The 14,913-nt window shown below is 46.2% G+C and overlaps 1 protein-coding gene across 1 annotated transcript in view; it reads left to right on the plus strand.

The window, feature by feature from the left end:
• The window catches only part of ZBTB46 (zinc finger and BTB domain containing 46), a gene marked incomplete in the record, with an annotated part of 462,779 nt that overhangs the window by 131,851 nt on the left and 316,015 nt on the right, over positions 1–14,913 (plus strand).

Below are 14,913 nucleotides of genomic sequence, written 5' to 3' on the forward strand. Positions count from 1 at the left end.
GGCAGGTCTGTTTTGCCTTCCTCTGGTGTCAGTTCTGGTTCTTCAGGGTCTGTGCCTAAAAAGCACATGCTTAAAATGGCAGAGGATTTGATTACTTTAATTAGAGGTTCTATGCCCCCTCCTGATGAGAGGCCCAGGATGGAGCCAGAGTTGGAAAGTTTGGAGCAGGCCTCAGATGATTCAGAGTCTTCTACTGAGGACATTCAAGATTTCCTCCTTATTCTGATTCTGATGCAGAGGATTCCACTCCTTCTGCTTCTCCTCCAGAGGATTTTTCATTTTCAGAAACTCTGCATTCCATGAGGGAGCATTTTAAGTGGGAGGGACAGGATTTCTCTGATTCCCGGAAGAGGCTTAGGGAGTTCTTGTTTTACCACAGCATAGACCCTTAGCTATACCTCCGGTTTTGGATGTTGTTTCAGATGTTTTCTCGGAAGCTTCCCTTAATCCAGATTCAGTGCCTCCTGCCCCAGTTAAACCGGACAGGTATTACAGGGTGCCTGAGGCTCATAAATATCTGTATAAGAGTCCTAGGGCGGACCCAGAAACTATTAGTCAGGGGCCTAAGGGTGTTAGAGCCTCTGTTGTTAAGAATCCGGTTCCTCTGGATAAGGAAGCTAGAGCTTTGGATAGATGGGGTAAGAAGGTGTATACCTCTTCTACTTTAGCAATATGAGTTTTTTCACTGCCAGTTTCATATGTTGAAGTATCAGAATTTCCTCCTTTCTCAGCTAAGATCTAAAGTGGATGCTTTGGCAGAGGGCATAGAGTGTAAAGAATTGCAGGATTTAGTGCATGTTTCTGAACAGGTGGGTAAGCACTCTTTGCAATGTGGTTTTGATGCTTTACAGGCTTCTTCTAGGGTGGCTGCCACTGGTTCAGTTATTCTTAGGCACGCCTGGCTTAAGGATCAGAATTTGTCTGAGCATGTTAAGTCTAGAATTCTGGATGCCCCTTTGCAGTCTGAAGTTTTGTTTGGTCCTCCTGTGGAGTCAGTCTTAAAGAAAATGGAAGACAAGGCTAAGTCTATGCAGACTGTTACTGCAGGTACAACCTCCAAAGTTTAGTAGAAATTGGCCTACTAAGGGGTGGACGTACCCTTCTTCTGATTCTCAGTCTAGGGGTAGATCTAGGCGTGGTAGGGGCAGAGCTCAGAGTACCTTCAGGCCGAGACAATGGAGTTCGCCTGCTCAATCTGCTGGTGAGGGCAGGGGCCAGTCCTTTCGTAAACAGGCCCAATGACCTGCATTTTCAGCTGCCAGATTCCTCTTGCCTGGCAGCTCCTTTGGGAGGAAAGTTGGCTCTTTTCAAGCAAAATTGGCATTTAGTCACCCAGGACAAATGGGTATTGGACATTATAAACCGAGGTTACAAGTTCTATTTCCATACCATGCCTCCTTTCAAAGGCATGCCAGACGTCCCTCCTCCGCAAAGGATAGAGGCTCACAGACAAATTTCTTTACTTCTTCAAATAGGAGCTATACAGCCAGTTCCTCTGTCAGAAGTGGGCCTAGGATTTTATTCTCGCCTGTTTCTAGTTCCAAAGAAAGGAAACACGTGGAGACCAATTTTGGATTTATCTATCCTCAACACTTACCTGGACATTCCAAAGTTCAAGATGCTGACTTTACAACAGCTTTTACCTCTGTTGGGAAAAGATCACTGGATGGTTACTCTGGATCTCAAAGAGGCTTACCTTCATGTTCCTATCAGGCCCAGTTGCAGGAGGTACCTGCGTTTTCGGGCTGGAAATTTACATTATCAGTTCTCTGCATTGCCCTTTGGCTTATCTACTGCGCCCAGAGTGTTCACAAAGGTTCTGGCTCCAGTGATAGCTTTTTTCAGACTAAGAGGAATACAGATTTATCCTTATTTGGACGACTGTCTGATTATTGCACAAGAAAAGGACGAACTTCTTCATCATCTACAGTATGTGATGGCGGTGTTAAGATGCCTAGGGTATTCTGTGAACGAAACAAGTCCAGTCTAGTACCCTCTCAGGACATGTGCTTTCTGGGTGTGAGACTGAATACAGCTTCCCAGATGGCTTTTTTGACCCCGGACAAACAAAGAAGCCTTTCTCTTTATTTCCAGCAAATGTCTCTACGGTCCAGGCTGACTGCAAGGACAGTCCTTCAAGCCTTGGGGTTCATGGCATCTTGTATTCTAGTGCTTCCCAATGCCAAATTGCATATGAGGAAGCTTCAATGGTATCTCAAAAATGTGTGGACACAGCACTGCCAAGATCTAGACACTGTCATTCAGATAATACCTTGCATTCAGAAGGAGTTTTGTGGTGGGCTCAGGAATGTCACCTAAACAAGGGACTCTCTGTGACCCGCCAGAGGCGAGTCAGATTCTAACGACAGATGCCTCGGACAAGGCTTGGGAGCACACCTCAATGGAAAATGGGTGCAAAACACGTGGCCTGTCAAACTCCAACATTTGCATATCAACTTGAAGGAAATGTTAGCAGTCCAGTTTGCATTGATGGCTTTCAAGGATTTACTTCGTCCAGGGCAGGTGTTGATTCAAACAGACAACACTACTGTCATGTGGTACATCAACAAGCAGGGGAACCCATTCTTACCCTCTTTGCAGGCAAGCGATGATTCTGTGGGAAACTGCTCTCAATGTACACCTCAATCTTCAGGCAAGGTTTCTACCAGGAGCACAGAACTCCTTAGCAGATGTATTGAGCAGACAAATAGTGGATCCTCACGAGTGGAAATTGGATCCTCATGTATTTCAACAGTTGACAGTGTTATGGGGAACTCCAGACATAGATCTGTTCGCTTCTCCACTAAATTACCAGTTGCCAAAGTTTTGCACAAAATGTTTCATCACACAGCTTGGAAGGTGGACGCTCTATCTTTCAGTTGGAACAATCTGCATGTATATGCCTTTCCACCTCTGCCTCTTCTTCCCAAGGTACTTTTGAAGGCCAGACAAGACAAGCCAACCATGATTTTGATAGCACCGGATTGGCCTCGACAACACTGGTACCCACTACTGAGGAGTTTAGTACGAGAACCTCCATGGCCTCTGCCTTTGATTCCGCACCTTTTGTCACAAGAGGACAGTCACTTCCTCAATGTCAAGATTCAGTCTCTGCATCTAACACAGCCTGGCATATTCTGTTTTAGACTCTGGAGGGTCTCAGCTTCCACAACAAGTTTTGAATGTTATTGTGGAGGCCAGGAGGCCTAGTACCAGGAAAGTTTACGCTGATAAATGGAGGAGATTTTTTATTTGGAGCAAAGGAAAGGACTTTGATGTCTCCAAACCTGATTTAAGTGTTGCTCTTCAATATCTTACTGAGTTATTGGACAAGGGTTTGTCTTTCTCCTCAATAAAGATCCATGCTGCAGCCATTTCTGCTCACTATGATTGTGACCCTCCTTTATTCTCTCATCCTTGGTTTAAGCAATTTCTTAGAGGGGCAAAGAATATAAGACCCCCAGAGAGCTCCTACTCCTGCTTGGGATCTCAATTTTGTGTTGGAAAAACTTACTCTACAACCTTTTGAGCCTGCAGCTACTGCCGAGTTAAAGTATTTATCATGGAAAACTGCTTTTTTGTTGGCCATTACCTCTGCAAGAAGGGTTTCTGAATTACAGGCCCTCATGGCAGTGGAGCCTTTCCTGATTTTTCATAAGGATAGGGTATCTTTGCATACTAATCCTTCCTTTATGCCTAAAGTGGTTTCTAGTGTGGCCTTAAATCAAACTATTCATTTGCCTACTTTTTATGCAAACCCCCAAAATAAAGGGGAGAAAATTTTGCATACTTTGGATATTCACAGGCAGTTGCATTATTATTTGAGCAGAACCAAGGAGTTCAGACAGTCTCAGCAATTGTTTGTTTCTTTTGCTTTGGGTTCACAGGGTAAGCCTGTTTCAAAACAAACTATTTCTAAATGGATTGGGTTTTGTATTGCTTTCTGTTATTCCCATCATGGTAAGGACATTCCTGCTGGAATCAGGCCTCATTCCACTAGGGCTACTGCTACTTCTACGGCCTTTATAAGGGGGGTATCTACAAAAGACATTTTGGAGGCAGCTACTTGGAGTTCAGTGCATACCTTTTCTAAACATTACCACCTTCCTCTTTATTCTAAGTCTAGGGCTGGATTTGCCACTGCAATTTTACAGGGCATTTTGGCGGCCCCTAATGCTTTATGATTTTTACCATCCTCCCTTTCCCGTTGCTTTGGGATTCTACCCATAAGTAAGGACTGCAGCAATGTGAGATGAAGAACATAGTACAGTTTTGTACCTACCATAAATGTAGATGTTCAAGATCCACATTGCTGCAGTCCAATTACCCTCCCTCCTTCCCCTCTGTAGTTTGACTTGGTGCTATGCTTTAGGTGATGGTTGTTGTTGGGCATGTTTTTGGGAGGTATTCTGTTTTTGGCTGTGGCCTTTCTGGGTTGGCCTTCTGACATCTGGGGCAAGAAAAGACTGAGGATATGACGTCGGTCATGCGCCTTTATACCCTGACGCTCTGATGTCAGATCTAGGCGCCCATGACCGATGTCAGCCTAATACTTTGGTATTCGGGCCGACCGAGGACAGCGGACTACCCCATAAGTAAGGACTGCAGCAATGTGGATCTTCGAACATCTACATTTATGGTAGGTACAAAACTGTACTTTTCTAGTTTTAAATTTGTGTGTGTGTTGTTTTTAGTGTTTATCTATCTTACCCACGTTAAAAAAAAAAAAAAAATAAAAAAAAAATTTTCTCCTTAGTTTAATTTTTGTCTCTCCCCCCCTTAGTGTTTGGGTGTGTGTGTGTGTGAGAGAATTATGGCCGAGTCTAAGGCTATATTTTCTAAGTGTACTGAGTGTGGCCATAAGCTTACCCAGCTGATGGCCACACTCAGTGTGTTTTGTGTCTGGGGGCAGCACATTTGTCGGAGGCCTGCCAGATTTGTGCGGCCTTCAATCCTCGGGCACTTAGGGACAGGAAGAACAAGCTGATCCTGGCGGGAAAACTCCCTCAGGAGTCAGCTTCTTCTTCCTCTCCTAGCCGGATCCAGGCTACTCCTGTAGCTTCGGCGCCGGCTACTCCCTCAGCTGTACCCGGGACTCAACCTCCCTTATCGGGTACTAGCTCTGTGGAGTCCGGTTCTTCTTCCCACAGGGAGAAGAAGAAACACAGAGAGAGAGGGTCATACTTCTAAGAGACGGGCCGAGTCTCATCCCTCGGCTCCGCCTGAAAAGATTTTAAAATTTCCTGAGAGGGTCTCCGGATCCTTGTCCTCTCGGCTCCGTTCACCTTCCTTTTCTCCGGAGCCGGAGGAGGAGGATAGGTCTCCCTCGAGGTCTTCGAGGCGGCCTTCCCGACCTGCTTCGACTACCTCTTCGCGGTCCACTAGAAGCATCTCCGAAGCAGACATGGATCGGATGATGCAAAGATTTTTGCAGACCCAGATGCAGATGGGGATGTTCTTGGGAGGGAGTGCAGCCCCCATTTTTGCCCCGATAGCTCCTTCTCCGACCCGTTATCGGGTCTCGGAGTTTTCGGATCCAGGCCCTTTCGGATCCGGGGATACATCGGCGCCGACAGGGAATAGTGTCTTCGCCGACTATACCTTCGAGCTTGTCGGATCCAAGCTCTCGGGGCCGTGGCTTGAGCATCTGATCCGAGGGAGTGGTTGTGTCTTCGGCGCCGATGGGGCCGGAGCGCACCGCTACCTCGGATCCGATTGCTTCGGCTCCGACCCCGATCCTTTCCTCGGAGCCGAGGAGGTTACTTTCTCAGGCTGGTGATGGTGAATCTCCCTCGGCTTTTGAGGTAGTGGAGAGGGTACTGTCGAGGTCATCCAGGTCCCCGACCGGGCCTTCAGATCCACCCGTGCCCCCACTGTATCAGGGTTTGTCTTCGCTCATCCGTCCATCGGGACAGCCTGCCCAAAGCCTCCAGTTAGTTCCCAGGGAGGAACACCAACCGGTGGACGAGCCCTCTTCGGACAGCCCCGCCAAAGAGGTGCCTCAAAGCACCAGTGCAAAAGGAGGCACCTGGACTCCCCTGAGTCCATTACCACGGATACAGATTTGGAGGATACGGAGGGTTCCCCAAGGTCACCCCCTGAAGATGTCTCATTTGGAGACATCATGGAGATGTTGCGTATAAGAGGGGGGTGGTCGGCCCAAAAGCCCTCCTTGGACGAGTCCGTATTTCTGGAGGCCTTTGAGGCAGGCCCGTCTACCTCCTGGGTGTCCCCCTCAGCCGACCCCTTGGTGGACCTAATTACCACCAGGGCCTGGAAGGAGCCTGACACCGTGGAGCCTATCCCTAGACGCCCGGATAAGGTCCTCAGCCCTCTCTCTGATAGACCTTCTTGGTCCAAAGGCGCGCCAGTGGATGCTATGTTGGTGGCGGCTGCCACTAAGAAAGAACTTGCCCAGGAAAGTTCTTCGGTCCATCCGCCGGACAAGGAATCCCGGGCTTTGGACCGTATTGGGAAGCGGATGTTTGCTTCAGCAACCTTTGCTATAAGGTCGCTGAACTACATGGCACGTACTATCAGGCTACAGCATGACTTAATTAAAGAATATGCTGCAGCCCCTCCGGAGTCCATCTCGGTCCCAGACAAAAAGGTTTTTGAGACCCGAATGGCCACTCTAAAGTCCGTATCAAATACATCTATGCGGCTTCTTTCCCATGCCACGGAAGGAGCCACTAGAGCTAGCGGAGCGAGAATAGTTTTGCGACGGCACTCCTGGCTCCGCCTTTGCGACTTCACGGATCCCTTTAAGGCGTCCTTCGCGAACGCCCCTTGGGGTGTGGCCTTATTTGGCTCATCGGTTCGCGACACGCTAGTCCAAAGCGAGAAGGATGGGAAGACGCTGTCGGCCGTCGGAGTCCGCTTCTCGAACCCCCAAAGATCCTTCTCCAGGAATCAGAGGGGGCAAAAGAAGCTGTGGTTCCGTAAATCTCAGCAATCCCGTCCTGCTGCAGACAACTCGTCCTCTAGAGGCAGAGGAGGACAAGGTGGACGCCGGCCCAGAGGCAGAGGGGGCCCTCATAACTTCGGGTCTAGAAGAACCCTTCTCGGAGGGACCCGCGCAATGGCCCTGAGGGCTTGCCCAACTGTCCCTCTCTGGAGGCAGTCGGGGGGCGACTATCGGAGCACCTATCAAACTGGGAGTCAATTACAAACGATTGATGGGTGCTCCGGATAATATCCAGAGGATACACAATATCGTTCTTGCACCCCCCCCCCCAAGCCCAAACATCTCCCCGATGTCCTCCCCCATCAAAGGGAGTCCGCAACTCAAGAAATTTCAGAGTTGCTAAGAAAGAGCCATCCAGCCCGTCCCCCCAGATCAGTCCGGATCGGGTTTATTACTCCAGGTTCTTCTTGGTGCCAAAGAAAACGGGGGACCTCAGATCCATTCTAGACCTTTCGTCCCTGAACCTGTTCATACCCAAGGAAAAGTTCCGGATGGTCACTCTCCAATCTATTTCCCCCCCTTCTGCAGGAGAACGACTGGATGTGCTCGTTGGATCTCAAGGACACGTACTACCATATACTAATGGACAGACGGTCCAGGAGATTTCTCCGCTTCTGGCTAGGAGCCAGTCATTATCAGTTCAGGGTTCTTCCATTTGGCCTAACCTCAGCCCCCAGAGTGTTTACCAAAGTCATGGCAGTGGTAGCAGCCCACCTGAGACTCCAGGGCATTCAGGTGTTCCCTTACCTGGACGATTGGCTCCTCACCGCCCCCAACAAGCATCTTCTGGTTACAGCGAGAGACTATGCCCTATCTCTGTTTACTCACTTGGGCATCTCAGTCAATTTAAAGAAGTCCTACCTGTGCCCAACTCAAGCCCTAGATTTCATAGGGGCCAGGTTGGATACTCGAATCTCCAGAGTGGTTCTCACACCAACCAGAATAAACAGTTTGTACCGCCAAGTCTTGGATATTCTTCAGAACCCAACCCCCCCAGCAGAATTAGTCATGAGGGCGTTAGGATCTATGTCGGCGGCAATCGGCCTTTCTCTCCATGCCCGTCTGCGGATGCTTGTATTACAGTGGACTCTCCAGGTCCTATGGTCTCTGTTGGCCCATCCTTTGGACATGCCGATTCCTCTGAGCAGGGCATGCAGGGACTCCCTACTTTGGTGGCTGCAGGCAGAAGAACTCAAGGAAGGGGAGACCCTTTGTGATTCCCCCAGTCAAAGCCACGTTGACCACGGATGCTTCCTGCCTCGGGTGGGGCGGACATTATGCAGGCAAGTCAGTCCAAGGAACGTGGACTCCTCTAGAGACTGCATTGCATATCAGTGTCCTAGAGATGAGGGCAGCGCTATTGGCGTTGCAAGCTCTCCATCACCTTCTACCTCTGGGGACTATTGCAATCCACACGGACAACATGTCCGTGGTCTGGTACATAAACAAACAGGGAGGGACCAGGTCTTACCCCCTGTGTCGAGAAGCCATGAGTGTGAGAATGGGCTATTTCCACCAACCGCTTTCTGATAGCAATGCACATTCTGGGACGGACCAACATATATTAGCAGACAGCCTGTCGGGTGTTTCTCAGCCCTTACGAGTGGTTGCTGAATCCCTCTGTCGCGAAACAGATATTCCACAAATGGGGTTAACCTCGCTGCAACCTTTTTGCCTCTCCCCTAAACTCAAAATGCAGCGAGTACTTTGCGATAGTTCCCCCCAAAGGGGAATCTCCCAGGGACGCCTTGGTTCATGCTTGGCTGCCCGGTCTTCTTTATGCATATCCTCCTCTTCCTCTGATGATGAAATTCATCCAGAAAGCCTGTCGTTTGGGGAGCAAAGTGATTCTCATTGCCCCATTCTTGCCTCGACAAGTCTGGTTCCCTTTTCTGCAGTCTCACAGTGTGGCCCCCCTTGGATTCTGGATCCCAAACCAGACCTAATCTCGCATCCGACGAGATGCCACACTCCAAACCTGGTCAGCTTCCGGCTCACAGCCTGGCTGATCCAGTTCCGCTAATGGCAAGGGCTCCCAGTATCTCTTCCCCAGTCAAGGCTATTCTCGTGGCAGCTCATAAGCCATCCACCAGGAAACTCTACAACAGTAAATGGATACGTTTTTCCATCTGGGCAAAGGGTAAGGGATTAGATCCTTTTACGATTCCTATTCCCACCATTCTGGACTTTCTATCCCTCCTTTTTGAGCAGGGAGTTAGTGCGTCCACCAAGATCAACTTGCAGCCATCTCCCATTATCATGTGGGAGATGGCATAAGTTCTTTGGCTTCAGCTAAAATATGCAAAGCCTTCCTAAAAGGCGTGTTCCTCTTAAAGCCTCCCATTAAACCGGCTATGCCTCCATGGGATCTTACCCTGGTATTACAAGCATTAACAGGACCACCTTTCGAACCTGCGGCCTCTGTGCCCTTAAAGTTCTTATCTTGGAAGACAGCCTTCTTGGTAGCGATTACCTCTGCCAAGCGGGTATCAGAGCTACAAGCCTTGTGCATTAAGTATCCATACCTTATTTTTCACAAAGATAGGGTTGCCCTCAGGACTAATCCTTCTTTTCTTCCTAAGGTAGCCACAGAATCTAACATTAATCAATCTATTAACCTCCCTGTTTTCTTTCCTAGCTTCCAAAACAAAGGTGAGTACACATTGCACAAATTGGATGTACACAGGCAACTGCGTTTTTACTTGCACAGGACTAAAGATTTCCGCAAGTCAGACCAGTTGTTTGTTTCTTATGCTAAATCAGCCATGGGCAAACCAATTTCTAAGGTAACAGTAGCGAATTGGATTTCTCAATGTATCAGACAGGCATACATTTCAATTGGGAGACCAGCTCCGGTTGTCATCCGGGCACATTCTACCAGGTCTGTGGCTACCTCAACAGCGTTTTGGTTTAGAGTTCCAGTTGACTATATTTGTTCAGCGGCTACCTGGTCCTCTCCCCGTATGTTCATTTCTCATTACAAGCTGGACATGATCTCCAGAAGTAGGGCTTCCTTTGGCTCCGCGGTGCTTCGGAATATTCTTCCGTAGGGACCACCCAGGGCTTTTAGGTAAGCTGGGGACTCTGTCCCACAGGTTGCAGATCAAATGAAGTAACTACTTCAGATATAGAAGTTATGTACTCACCATAACGTTCCATCTGAGTAGATACTTCATTTGTCTGCAACCGACCCCCCCCCTGCCATCCCCCGAACCTCGGTAAAATATTGTCCTGTGGAGAATTATCTCCGTCTTTAGCTTATAGGGCAAAATAACCAATCTGAGGTAATGTGGTTGGTAGCATGGGATTATGGGTAGGGGGGAGGAGCTAGGAGCTCGGATCTTGAAGCTTGGAAAGCTGCCGGTCGGATCCGAGGTCTGATCCGAATCCCACAGGTTGCAGACAAATGAACTATCTACTCAGATGGAACGTTATGGTGAGTACATCACTTCTATTTAATGAAAATGGACAACAGCAAGGGCCCTAGTATAGAGCCTTATGGTACTCCGAGGGCGTTAGGTAGAAGGTTAGAGAGTTTGTTCTGCCAGAGGACAGCCTGCTGTCGACCATTCAGGTAGGATTGAAACCATTGGAGGGCTCCAGTATCTAGACAGAATGTTTGCAGGGTGTGGATTAAAAGTTGGTGATCAACCATATCGAATGCCTTGGAAAGATCCAAAAAGAGGGCTGAGGATATATAATTATTGTTGCGATTATGGTTTATGGTGTTAGTAAAGGCTAGGAGGGCTGAAGTAGTGCTGTGATGAGGACGGAAGCCATGCTGAGTGTCTGCCATAAGGCAATTTTGGATTAGGTGGTGCATGAGTTGTCTATGAATACATTTTTCCATAATCTTTGCAAGTGGAGAGAGTATAGCTATTGGCCTATAATTGGAGAATTCAGTAGAGCTGCCTCCTTTGTGAAGTGGGATTACATAGGATATTTTCCAGATGGTGGGAATTTTAGCTTCTACTATGGTTCGATTGATTAGTATTGAGACTGGGTAAGCAATAGCATCAGCTGATTGTTGTAGGTACTCGGCAGGGAGTTGATCAGCAGAAAGTGTAGTGGGTTTTAATTTTTTGATCAAGGTACGGATAAGTGAAGTGGCGACTGGTTGGAAGCTGAACGCAAGTAGGTTTCTAGGGGTGGACGAAAACGCACTTGCTTAATAAAGCGTTTATGTGGATTCTACGTTTTGGTGATTGCAATAAAGTTCTGTTTCTGCAGTTGGTGCGCTGTTTCCATTTGGTTGGACTTATTAGGTTTCTAGGGGTGCTACTTCAGGACCAGGGGAGCTAGGAGGTAGTTGGCTAGCTAGGGCTTGAATTGTCTCAGTAAAGAATTGGTTAAAACTATCAGAAACATCTTCAGGGGTTTTATCAATAGTAGCAGCAGGGATTGGGGTTGAAGTTTGTCCAGGATGTAGTAGATCATTTAAACCTGCCCAAAACTTCTGAGGGTTATTTTGATTTATTGTCTGTAAATTACAGTAGTATTGTTCTTTTGTCTTGTAAAATTGATTTTTTGGTTTCATTCCGGGATTGTCTGTATTTAATGTGATCTTGAGGGTCTTTAGAAGAACGAGATAAAGCCCATGCTTTGTTTCTAAGGGTAATTTTGAGTTTAGACTCTATAGAAAGCCATGGTGCAGTTTTTGCCTTGGTTCTCTTTGAACGAACAGGTGCATGCAAATCAAGGATCTCAAGGAATTTGTTGTTAAAGTATGCTACTGCTCCCTCTAAGGGGAGGTGTTTTAGAATAGACCAATTGCATGAGTTTAGTTCTTGTTGGAATTTGGCAGGGTCAAAGTTTTTATTGTTTCTAACATTTCTGAGTAAGGGTTGTTGGGAATTAATGGTTTTGTGCTTCATTACATATGTGAGAAGGTGATCGCTTAGGCCATTAAGGAGGGTACCAGAGGTGTACAGTTGGGGGTGACTGAGTACCCAGTCAAGTATACTTTCTTTTTGGTTGGGTTTACCTATCCTGGTAGGGGTGGATATGATTTGTGTAAATGCATGCAGGTTAATAATGGGTGGTTGGGGATTCTAAGGAACAGGTGCCCCAGTCTATGTTAGTCTCCAAGTAGTAGGGTTTCTTGGGGGTAGTGACATGGTAACCAGTGCAGGATATCTTCAAATGTAGATATATTGTTACCTGGGGGAATGTACATACAGATGATATTAATGCATTTATTTTTATTAAGTTGCAATTTGGTGGCAAGAATCTGAGGAGGTCGTATTACATCTATGGTGACATTCAACTCAGATTTATAGAGTACAGCTACCCCCACCCCCCTTCCTCGAAGCACGATCCAGCCTGTGTATGTTGTACCCAGGTGGTAACACTTCATTGTCTTTAGTGTTAGGTTTTAACCAGGTTTTAGATAAACAGAGAATCTCAGGGGAGTGGACATCCAGAAGTGCATGCAATTCATGTACCTTGTTGTTAATGCTTCTAATATTGAGATGACAGACTAGGAGAGAGTTAGTTGGCCTATTAATTGTAGGTTTGTAGCTTAGATTAGAAGTAGAGGGGGTATGTGTATCTGAAGTGAGTGGGCCAGGGTTGGGGTGAATATCACCACCAAGTATTAGGTTGAGTCTGTACTTGGTGATGAACTTCAGGAATTTGTTAGTTTGTGGTAGTGTTTGGATCTAGAGCTAATGTGCCTGGGGTTGAGATGTTGATAGACTGAACAAGATGTTGGATAGGGTCTGGTACTGTAAGTATGGTTGAAGGTGGGGTAGTGTTTGGATCTAGAGCTAATGTGCCTGGGGTTGAGATGTTGATAGACTGAACAAGATGTTGGATAGGGTCTGGTACTGTAAGTATGGTTGAAGGTGGAAGGATTTACAGCTGGGGTGATAGTATGGCCTTTTGGGACCTGAAATCCCGTAAGAAACTGGTTTTCATACAAGGTAAGGAGGTATGGTGTGAACAATAGGGGTAGTAAAGAGGAGTATATCATTGTATGTGATACAGCTAGTGAGCCTTTAATACTAGTGGATGAAAGTGGATATATATCCTATAATATAATAGCCGATGGTTTCTTTCCTCTTAGCAAGCAAAAAACTTCAGGCATTGTCCATCAAAGTCCCATACATGTTTTTTTCATAAAGACAGGGTTTTCATGTGCACTAATCCTCCTTTTCTTCCTAAAGTGGCTTCAGAAGCTAATGTCAGTCAAACTATCAATTTGCCTGTCTTCTTTCCTAACTTCCAAAACAGGGGTGAATACAACTTAGATTTATTGGATGTGCGTAGGCAACTGAGGTTTTATTTACACAGAACAAAATCTTTTTGTAAATCTGACCATTTGTTTATCTTCTATTCCTAATTTCCAAAGTTGCCATTGCTTGCTGGATTTCACAATGTATCGTTAGAGCATATTCTGTTAGAGGTGATCTCCCCTCCGGGTCGGGTGAAAGCTCATTCAGTTAGATCTGTTGCAGCATCAGTGACCTTTTGGTCGAGGGTATCACTGGAGGATATTTGCACTGCAGCTTCTTGGTGTTCATCTCACACCTTCATATCTCATTACAAATTGAACATCGTATCCAGGAGTAGGGCATCCTTTGGCTCCGCGGTGCTCTGGAATATCCTTCCATTTCTACTTGGTTTTAGTAGCTGGGGACTCTGTCCCACAGGTTGAAGACCAAATGAAGTAAACTACTTCAGATAAAGAAGTTATGTACTCACCATAACATTCCTTCTGAGTAGTTGTACTTCATTTGTCTTCAGCCGTCCCCCCCATTCCCCCTGACCTTATTATTCTCATGCCCTGGTATGTAGGAGGGAGCACTATTGTGCCACTCCTGTTCATGTTTGCCCTAGGTTCTGTGAAAACCCTTTAGTGGTAAGGTCTAATTGGGTCAGGCTTATGTTTTCTTGTACAGCAAGCTCGATCTGATGGTAGGAAGAAGATGGGCATTATGGGTAAGGGGAGGAGCTTGGAACTCTGATCAGATGCTAGTGATGCGGCAGTCTCTCCGATCCGGATCCGAATACCCACATGTTGAAGACTAATGAAGTACAGCTACTCAGATGGAACGTTATGGTGAGTACATAACTTTTTTTTTTTTTTTTTTGTCCATTCAAACGTGGGTTGTCTGATCCGATGGGATCTGACCTTTGACGTCAGTCACAGGCTTATTAGTTCCAGAGCTCTGTCTCCTGCCTTACCTGTAATTCTATGGGTTGATCTACAAATATTCTCATCTTGATGTGCAGAGAGCTGTCCGTGATTAGTTTTTTTTCTGGTTATACTCCTATCATGAGTTTTTTAAACTCACTAGATATTTTTCTCTCATTTTTTCATTAGTAATATTTCAAAATAAAAAAGTATGTATAATAAGTAGCATCTCCATTTATACTTTTTCAGTAGTTTTAGGCCTTTAATACTAGTGGATGAAAGTGGATATATATCCTATAATATAATAGCCGATGGTTTCTTTCCTCTTGGCAAGCAAAAAAATTGTGTATAAGAGTGGCAAAAAATCACCAGTAATGTCAGAATAATCGCTTGCAGTAGCCAAAAAGCTGAGACAAGTTTGTAAACCTAGGCTTTAATCTTTACACAAACGATATCAGCAGATGTACAATCAAAAGTGGATCCTTAAACAGTGCAAAAGCAGAGAAAAACAGTGTAAGGGCATCTGCTGATATCGTTCGTGTAAAGATTAAAGCCTAGGTTTACAACCTTCTCCCAGGTTTTTGGCTACTATGAGTGGTTCTGACATTTCTTTCCTCTTAATATATAGCCTGTCCAAACCTGTTGTCTGTCCGTATGAGTGGTACAGTTATAAGGTGAAACATTTCAAGTAAATTGTCTTTTATCCTACAGAAAAAAAACTTGAGTGAGCCATAATTTTTTTGTACAGTCCATTTCGGTCTTTGCATTTGTGTAATGTTTATTCACCTTCGTTGCTCACTTTTTTTTT

The sequence above is a fragment of the Protopterus annectens genome, chromosome 12.part0, assembly GCF_019279795.1.
Source record: "Protopterus annectens isolate FY-2018-M chromosome 12.part0, PAN1.0, whole genome shotgun sequence".
Taxonomy (NCBI): domain Eukaryota; kingdom Metazoa; phylum Chordata; order Ceratodontiformes; family Protopteridae; genus Protopterus; species Protopterus annectens.